Source organism: Notamacropus eugenii, chromosome 2 (assembly GCF_028372415.1).
Source record: "Notamacropus eugenii isolate mMacEug1 chromosome 2, mMacEug1.pri_v2, whole genome shotgun sequence".
In the NCBI taxonomy this organism is placed as follows: Eukaryota; Metazoa; Chordata; class Mammalia; order Diprotodontia; family Macropodidae; genus Notamacropus; species Notamacropus eugenii.
The window spans coordinates 464330151-464340358 of NC_092873.1; the positions used below are offsets into that span (position 1 = coordinate 464330151).

At 38.8% G+C, this 10208-nt stretch overlaps 1 non-coding gene across 1 annotated transcript; it reads right to left on the bottom strand.

The window, feature by feature from the left end:
• Window positions 1-264: 264 nt before the first annotated feature.
• LOC140530683 (U6atac minor spliceosomal RNA) lies at window positions 265-389 on the bottom strand. The gene has a single exon (XR_011976108.1). It is a non-coding gene; the product is annotated as a U6atac minor spliceosomal RNA (small nuclear RNA).
• Window positions 390-10208: the final 9819 nt, after the last annotated feature.

Consider the following 10208-nt stretch of genomic DNA (forward strand, 5'->3'; position numbering starts at 1 on the left):
GATTATCTCCAATTTATCCTGTCTCTATCTTGTTTGTACATAACTGTGTATTATCTCAAACTATACTGAGTACCTTGAGAACAAGGGCTGTATTTGCCTTTCTCTGTATCCCTAGCACTTAGCACAGCCCTCCTCATTTAAATCCCATTCACTTGGAAGTCATGGCATCACCTTCCTGACGGTATTGTCCACTTCAAGAAAGGACAAACAGCATTTAGCACAGTACTTGGAATATAGTGGGTGCTTAACAACTGAATCATATAGAGCATTACATGGTGAGATGCCACAGAGTGGTTGGTAATGCCTCAACTATAAATGTGTGGTAAAGGCCACTAGGTCCTCTTCCATCCTTATCAAAGGAAATACTAACCTCTCTTTTCAGGCAAACTAGACCATCTTCTGCCTCAGTTCTTACCTAGCCTTTAATTACTGAATGGGCATTGCCTCAGACAAACTGAGACCCGAGAAAGACCTTAATTTAAAAAGACCAAGATCTCCCACTGTATCTGGGGCCATCTCCAGTCATCTTGACCTATATCTTGCCACTGGACTCCAATGACTCTCTAGAGGAGAGAGTGAGGCTGATGACTTTGCACAGCCCTGCCTCACTTAAATCCAATTTACTTTCAAGTCAAGACATCACCCTGCTGCTGGCCTTGGTCCTCTTCAAGAGCAAAAGACATACAGCAGCAACGATAGAGTATTACATTTTACTTAGTACTTCTCCACCTCCACCACCCCCTAACCTACTGGATTGAGCCTGTGACTCCCCTAATTAGTAACTATCAATATCACCTGGTTTCAATGTTAATCTAGAACTACAGGATTTAGAGCTGGAAGGAAACTTAGACATCACTTAGTCCAAACTCTTCATTACAAATTAGGAAATTGAGCCCCATAGAAGTTGCATTAGCCCAAGTTCATGCAGATAATAAGCAACAGAGTCAGGATTTGAACCCAAATCATTTGACTACAAATCTACTGCTTTTCCCACCACATTAGTGCTACTAATCAGAACTGGAACTAGGATAAACAACCAGAGTTTGGTCCCAGTGTGCCAAAATTTTGAGAGCACAAAAATTTTAAATAATTTTTCCATTAAGAACTTATCATTTTAAATTTTGTTACATTTACATTTTGACAACATTTTCACTCCTCCAACACTGTAGAAACTAGTTAGTAAAAATAATTAGTTAAAGTACAAAGTTAACAGATGGTGTACTTCCTCCTCCTCCACAACACACCCCTGCCACAGCCTCCACACCAGGTGAGCTACTTCTTCTCATCACCCCTGAAGTGCCCCCCCCCAACTATGGGCTGTCCCTACAACGGGGAGATGTCAGAGTCTCTCACCTCATGGTTGATCTGAGGCACGTTCCAGGCTCTTTTCCCTGAATGCTAAAATTGTTAGGTATGCCTCACACATGAATATGATTCATGTAACCATCATTTTATCTATCCATTGGCTCTTGTGACCAGCCATCTCCTTTTCCTGTTATACGTCATCTATTAAATCTGTTATATCATTCCTTGTACTCAATGATATGACTCTATGTAGTCCAATGGGGTCAAAGTCAAATAGAAAGAGAGGCTACTAAACCATACATAAGGATCTCTGCAGGTGTATATTGACTTGGAAAACAACAAATTAACATGATTTTTGTTTTACTGTAAGACTGCTAGGTGGCACACTGGATAGAGCACTGACCCTACAATTGGAAATTAATCTAGAAATTAGAATTTGAACCTAAATTCAAATGCAGCCTCAGATACTTACTAGGTGCGTGACCCTGGGCAAGTCACTTAATCCTGTTTGCCTCAGTTTCCTCATCTGTAAAATGAGCTAGAGAAGGAAATGGCAAGTCACTCTAGTATTTTTGCCAAGAAAAACCTAAATGGGCTCACAGAGAGTTGGAAACAACTCAACAACAGCAACAAAATGTTTTATTGTATTTTTATTTATCTTGTTAAATATTTTCCAATTACATTTTAATCTAGTTTGAGATGCACACTGGAGTGTTGTGGGCTATGTATTTGACATTTCTTCTGTGCTCAATTTATACTCATATTGCAGGGTTTTAATTATCTTTTTAAGTTACTTGAGATTTTGTGGTCCATATCCTGAAAACAAAATCATTAGCCCTTTGTCATCCCACAACCTAGAGTTTGACTCAGATGCACCATCTTCAAAGGAAAGGAATTAGCCATAGTGAAGGAAACACAATATTCCCCAGACATCTCCAGCCAGACCACCATGTATTTATCCCATATTCCTTTATGGGTTATCTTCCTCCAATAAAATATAAGGTCCTTCAGGACAGGACTGAAAAAATGCCTCTCTTTGCATTCCCAGCACTTAGCACAATGCCTGGCGCATAATAAGTACTTTATAAATGCTTTATCTCTCTATCTACAATGGACTCAGTAGGGTAAGCCAAATTAAAGACAGTGACATTTACGGAAGTCATACTATGAACAGAACACTAATAGATTTCTGAGCACATGGGTCTGAGAGAGCAGCACTCTATTCCATCTTCACACAAGAGTGGAAACAATGTCCCTTTTAGGAAAAGAAGCTATGATGTGCATTAGTCAGACAATAAGCATTTTTAATGGGATTCAGCTAAAGCACTCTTTATTATGTTTTTTAATTTATTGTTTATTTTAACATTCTTTTTTTTAGTTTTGAATTCCAAATGTTCTACCTCCCTCCTGCCCCTCCCCCACTTAGTAAGAAGGCAAGTAAAATATCAATTATACATGCAAAATCATGTAAAAGATATTTCCATATTATCCATGTTGCAAACAAAAAGCAAGAAAAATAAAGTTTTAAAATTATTCTTTATTTTGTTCTCAGAGTCCATCAGTTGTCTCTCTGGAAGTGATAGCATTTTTATGATGAGTCCTTTGGACCTGTCTTAGATCACTGTACTGATCAGAGTAGCTAAGTGTTTCACAGTTGATTATCATTACAATATTGCTGTTACTACGTACAATGATTTCCTGGCTCTTTTCACTTCATTCTTCATCAATGCATATAGGTCTTCTCAAGTTTTTCTGAAACCACATCACTCATCATTTCTTGTAGCACAATAAATAACATTCCATCACAATCATATAACAGAACTTGTTCAGTCATTCCCCAATTAATGAGCATTCCCTCAATTTCCGATTCTTTGCCACCACAAAAAAGAGTTCCCATAAATATTTTGTATATATGGGTCCTTTTCCTTTTTCTTTGGGATCCAGGTCTAGAAGTAGTATTGCTAGGTTAAAGGACATGCACAGTTTTATAGCCCGTTAGGCATAGCTCCAAATTGTTCTCCAGAATAGTTGGACTAGTTCACAACTCCAGCAATAGTGCATTAGTGTATTTTTTTTTCCACATCCCCTCCAGCATTTATTGTTTTCTTTTTCTGTCATTAGCCAATCTGATGGGTGTGGAGTGGTACCTTGGAGTTGCTATAATTTGCATTTCTCTAATCAAGTTATTTAGAGCATTTTTTCATATGACTATAAATAGCTTTGATTTTTTCTGGAAACTGCCTATTCATATCCCTTAACCATTTATCAATTGAGGAATGGCTCATATTTTTATAAATTTGACTCAGTCCCCTAAATATTTGAGAAATGAGAATATTATCAGAGAAATGTGCTAGAAAAAAATCCAAGTTCCATTGGTAAAGTTTTTAATTTCATGTAATCAAAATTATCCATTATACTCACTGTGATCTCTATCTCTTGTCTAGTCACAAATTCTTCCCTTACCCATGTCTGACAGGGAAAATTTTTTATGCTCCCCTTATCCGCTTATGATATCACCCTTTATGTCTAAATCATGTACCCATTTTTATCTTATCTTGGCATATGGTATGAGATGTTGGTCTTTGGCCAGTTTCTGCCAAATTGCTTTCAGTTTTCTCAGCAAATTTTGTCAAATACTGACTTCTTGCCCCAAAAGCTTGGATCTTTGGGTTTATCAATACTAGATTACTACACCTATTTTGCCAATGAGGAAACAGAAGCTGAGAAATGATAATTACATCTTTAGTACACAGCCACACAGCAAGTCAATCACTTAAACAAGCTGAACATTGTCCCCATTACAAATAATGTTTGCTCTTGGTTTTAGATAGCTACTACTTATCATTTTAAGAAAGGCTCCATTTATTGCTATGCTTTCTACTGTTTTTAAAAGGAACAAGTGGGATAGTTAGGTGATACAGCAGATATAGTACCAACCCTGGAGTCAAGAGGACCTAAGTTCAAATCTAGCCTCAGATATTTATTAGCTGTGTGACCCTGAGCAAGTCACTTAACCTATGTTTGCCAAAAAAGAATAAATGTTATAGGTTTTCAAAAGCTCTTTCTGTATGTATTGAGATAAATCACATGCTTTTTGTTGTTTTATTATTGAGATGGTCGACTATTCTCAATACATATTTATCAAGAAACTGATATGTTTAAGGCACTGTGCTAAGTGCTGGGAATAGAAAGAAAGACAAAAAGCTATCACTGCCCTCAAGGAGGTGACAGTCTAATGAGGGAGACAACAAGCAAATAAACATATACAAACAAGATGTTGATATAGGTAATCATCAACAGAGAAAATTAAGAGAGATTGGGAAAGGCATTAGAAAGGATAGACCTGAATTTTTACTTTCCTTCCTGAAAACACATGTTCCACAATAGCACATTGGTTTTCACAATGGACCCTGCACTGTTTTCCCTCTCCCTCTCTATTTCTCCTTAATGAAGAAGAGTCAATGAGAGGACATTGGACCAGGAGTCAAGGAACCTAGATTGTAATCTCATCTCTACCACTAAGTCATGTGACCTTGGGCAAGTCCCTTCAGCCTCAGTTTCTTCACCTTTAAAGCAAAGGTTTTGGATTAGATTATCTCCAAAGGTCCATTCCAACTCTGACACTCTTTGGTTTTTTTAATCCAGATGAATGTAAACCTAAGTCTTTGCATGACCTGAATGAAGTAGTCCTGAAACATCCTTATTTATTACCTCTCTGGTCAAGCCCCTTTCCTTTTTGAGGCTCACCATTTCTAAACTGGATCTCCTAGTGGCTCAAACCTACAAAGAGAGTTGGAGAGATAAAGAAATAAATGGTCTCTTGGCTGCTGGGAAAGAGCAGGAGTGAAGGAGTATCCTTCAAGGCTTTTTCCTGAACCCTCAGTTCAACTCAACAAATATTTACTAAACACTTGATACATGTAAGACACTGTTAGGCCTCTCTCTCCCTCTCCTTCTCCCTCTCCCCCCCTCCCCCCACTGTAGCATTTCACCCTTGAACATCCTTCCTCCATTATTGAGTTCCTTCTATGCCTTCCATTTTAAGGAGTGACCCAACCCAGCCAATCTTCATTCCCCTCCCAGCTGTGCTTTCTAGACTTCAAAACTATGTCTTAGCCACAGTTTGATGCTATAACCTTCCTCAGTGTCTGGGGCCTCCTTATCCTGGGACATCTATCTTTTCCTCTGCTTTTCTCACTCTAAAACATACCTCTGCTATGCCTGCCCCCTTCTCTCATTGTCAAATTCCTCCTGGGGTTTCCATTTTGGGGAAGGGTTCAGAACAGCCAACTTCCTTTCCCCTTCCCACTTCAATACCATGACCCTTTCTGTATGGATCCTTTTGATTCCTTCCCCTTTCAGCTCTTATGATCTCCCTCCCTTCAACGTAAGGTCCTTGAGGACAAAGACCTTCATTCTTTTTGCTTATATGCATATGCTCAGTGCTTCATCTAGTACTTGGCACATAGCAAGTATTCAACAAATGCTTATTGTTTTGCTCTCCCAGATTCTCCTAGTTAATAGTCTCTCCCTCCTCAAATTACCTTGTTTTCAGGATTATAGTGATGAAAGGGATCTCAGAAGCCACCTAGCCCAATCTTCTTGTTTTATAGATGAGGAAACTAAGACTCAGGGAGGTTAAGTTATTTGCCCAGGCTATTAAGCATCAGAGGTGGAATTTGAATCCAGATTCTGTGACTCCATAATCAGCGCTCTTTTCCCTGTACCTGTCTATATATTATATCCCCTTTACCCCATAATGAGGTCATTGAGGTTAAGGATAATTTCTTTTTTGTCTTCAGATCCACAGTCTCTAGCCTAGCACCTTGCTCATGGTAGTTACTTAATATATATTTGTTGAGTCAATATATATTGAGTACTAAACACAGAGCCCAGAGTTTGTGTTTGCCTGTAACCAGGAAAAAGGAAAAGGAGAAGAGAGAAGAAGAGATAGCAGAAATTCAGTGTAGGGTAAAGGAAATGGATGAAACTCTCCCAATTATATCCACAGAATGCCCTTTATCATTAAGATTAATGGGAGAACTATCCCTATGCACATTGAGTCCCTTCAGTACTTTCTCTTAGGGATTCTCTTAGGGATTGGGAGATGGAGGCTGATGCCTCAGGGACCAAAAAGTCAATTGAACAGAAAATCTTAAATATATGTAGAGTTTCTGTTCAAGGATGCAAAAAAAAAAAAAAAAAAAAGGACCTTTGGGAAGAGGCTCACTCAGTGCTTTCTTGGAAACTGCAAATTATTCCTTCTCCTTTAGAAGGACAAGTACAATTTTTGAAAATATGCGTGACTTCAGTTTCATTTGACTGGCTTTGGTGCTAAGAAAAACAAATGTGAATCTCCAAATGACAGCAAGAAGTGGGGAAAGTCCCATGGATAGGCATATCCTCTGACAATCCTAAAGAAGAATTATATTAATTTCCCCTTAAGTGCCTCTCTCCTCTCCTCCCCAGGGGAGACCAGCTCACTCTGACATCCCTAGTGAGGGCTCACTAGAGCCACCTCGACCACCACTGAAACACTGTCAGCTTTAGAGTATGGGGTGGAGATTGGCATCAAGAAGCAAGCTTCTGCCAGAAACAGGGTATAAAGTATTTCTGTAACCCAGGAAGAGGGGATGAAAATTCCCTGAAAGCATCTGGTCAGGTTGAGGCTAGAGTAAAGCAAACAACTATCCCATTTTGCCAACTTTGCTTCTGATTCTGTGGAATGCACCATCTTCCCCTCCCCCACCTCAAGTATAACCCCTTTTTTCATGTCTTTTTTAATGTGCTGTCTTCCTTCATTAGAATGTAATCTCCTTTAGGGCAAGGACCATCTTTTTCTTATATTTGTATCAACAATGTTTAGCCTAGTGGCTGGCATAGAGTAAGTATTTTAAAAATGTTTTGTCTGTCTGTATACTTTAAAAGAAAAACAAGTTGTCCATAAGAGATTTGCAGTTTCATATACAGTCCTTTCATTCAGTTGCATATGTGTTTGTTTTAGTTTACATCTAAGTTCAGAATAAAAAAAAGCATGAGGGAAGAAAAGAGAGGAGAGAGGAAGTAAGAGAGGGAAGAAAGAAGGGAAGGGTGCAGGAAGGAAAGGAAGGAAGAGAGAGAGAAGGTGTAAGAAGGGGAGGGAAGAAAGGAAGGAGAGAAGAAAGAGTGGCAAGGAAGTATTGGAGGGAGGCAAGGAGCAGAGAACTTCTGAGTCAGAAAACAAAGATTCAAAAATTAACTCTCCCACTTGCTAGTCATATGACCTTGGGCAAATCTATTTGGCCTCCTGAGTTTCAGTGTCCTTATCTATAAAAGAAGGAAAGATAATTAGTAATATTATGAGAAAAGTACTTTGCAAATCATTATGTGGATGTGAATAATTATTAACAATGTCATCCCTCAAAAGAGTTTTCATCAGCTCTTCCTATGTCAAAATTATACTCAGCATGGCATGACCCACCAGAAGTGTTAGTCTGAACTCTCCTCCAAAGTCAGTCACCTGTTTCTAACGGAAGAATGAGCCAGATGTTAACCCAGATTATGCTACTAGAAATCTATTCCTTACCACTGATATAGACATAGGTACATATGTCTGCTTTTCATCAATTTCTTCTTCTAGCACTTACAGCCCACCCAACCCTTGCATGGATCCACCAAGCTCTCTTTCCAGAGCATACCCATGGTCTGCAAGATAGAGTGCTAGGTTTGGAATTAATTGACCTGAGCTAAATCCTCATTCTACTACCTAGACAGATCACTTAACTATTAGGTGCCATAGTTCCCTTAAATTTAAAATGAAGAAATTGAATTGTTTGGTAAAGTGGAAAAAAGTGGCTAGAAGTCAGATGACATGGTTTCCAATCCCAGTTTTAGCCCTGCCACTTGCTACCTGTGTAATCTGGGTAAATCACTTAAGGTCTCTAGGCTTCAGTTCCTTCAATTGTAAAATTAAGGGCTTGGATTAGATGGCTCCTAGGGTTCCTTAAAATCCTGGAACTACAGTCCTACAAATAGATGACTTTTACCTTAAATGCCCCCCCACATATGCAACCATCACACATACATATACACACATACCATTCTGACTCATAAAATCTAAAGCTAAAAGGGACTTTAGAAATTATACAGTCCAAAACCCTTATTTTACAGAAGAGAAAACTGAGACCCTTTTACAAGACACCTAAATCCATGTTTTATGCATTCTGGCATAACTTTGAATTTAATAGTTAATGATTTTTGTGTCATCCCTCTCCCACCTTTTTCTGGTGTCCAGGAATACTTCCCTAAGGCTTCTACATTGATTCAACCAGATTCAATAAATATTTTCTAAGCACCCAAAGACACTGTGCTAGGTTCTTGAGAATACAAAGATAAAAATGGGTCCCAATCTTGCTTTTAAGAACTTTGCATCACTTTGGAGAATCCAATATAAATAGGTTAGTAAACACAAGAGAATTTGGGTGAGGAGAGAAAATGAAGAGAGGCTCAGGGAAAGGTTTTGAAGAAATAACACCAGATTCTTGGAGAAAGGTTGAGATTCTAAAAGGTGGAGGTAAGGACCGCTTGAGAGACATCCTGAGCAGTCCTATGCACAGATTCAGAAAAGAGGATATTGGATTGGTGTAACAGCAAGTGCCCTAGCATACCCAGAATGACCTGCTAGTATAGGTTCTTAGATCTGCTTTTCTTTTTTTTTTTTTTTTTTTATTAAATTTATTTATTTAACTTTTAACATTCCTTTTCACAAAATTTTGGGTTACAAATTTTCTCCCCTTTTATCCCCTCCCCCCCCAAACACCAAGCATTCTAATTGCCCCTATGACCAATCTGCTCTCTCTTCTATCATCCCTCTCTGCCCTTGTCTCCATCTTCTCTTTTGTCCTGTAGGGGCAGATAGCTTTCTATACCCCTTTACCTGTTTTTCTTATTTCCTAGTGGCAAGAACATTACTCGACAGTTGATCCTAACACTTTGAGTTCCAACTTCTCTTCCTCCCTCCCTCCCCACCCCTTCCCTTTGGAAGGCAAGCAATTCAATATAGGCCATATCTGTGTAGTTTTGCAAATGACTTCCATAATAGTTGTGTTGTATAGGACTAACTATATTTCCCTCCATCCTATCCTGTCCCCCATTACTTCTATTCTCTTTTGATCCTATCCCTCCCCATGAGTGTCGACCTCGAATTGCACTCTCCTCCTCATGCCCTGCCTTCTATCATCCCCCCCACCCTGCTTGTCCCCTTATCCCCCACTTTCCTGTATTGTGAGATAGGTTTTCCTACCAAAATGAGTGTGCACTTTATTCTTTTCTTTAGTGGAATGTGATGAGAGTAGACTTCATGTTTTTCCCTCACCTCCCCTCTTTATCCCTCCACTAATGAGTCTTTTGATTGCCTCTTTTATGAAAGATAATTTGCCCCATTCAATTTCTCCCTTTCTCTTCCCAATATTTTTCTCTCTCACTGCTTGATTTCATTTTGTTTTAAAGATATGATCCCAACCTATTCAATTCACTCTGTGCACTCTGTCTCTATGTATGTGAGCGTGTGTGCATGTGTAATCCCACCCAGTACCCAGATACTGAAATGTTTCAAGAGTTACAAATATTGTCTTTCCATGTAGGAATGTAAACAGTTCAGCTTTAGTAAGTCCCTTATGACTTCACTTTGCTGTTCACCTTTTCATGGTTCTCTTCATTCTTGTGTTTGAAAGTCAAATTTTCTTTTCAGCTCTGGTCTTTTCATCAAGAATACTTGAAAATCCTCTATTTCATTGAAAGACCATTTTTTCCCCTGAAGTATTATAGTCAGTTTTGCTGGGTAGGTGATTCTTGGTTTTAGTCCTAGTTCCTTTGACTTCTGGAATATACTGTTCCATGCCCTTCGATCCCTTAATGTAGAGGCT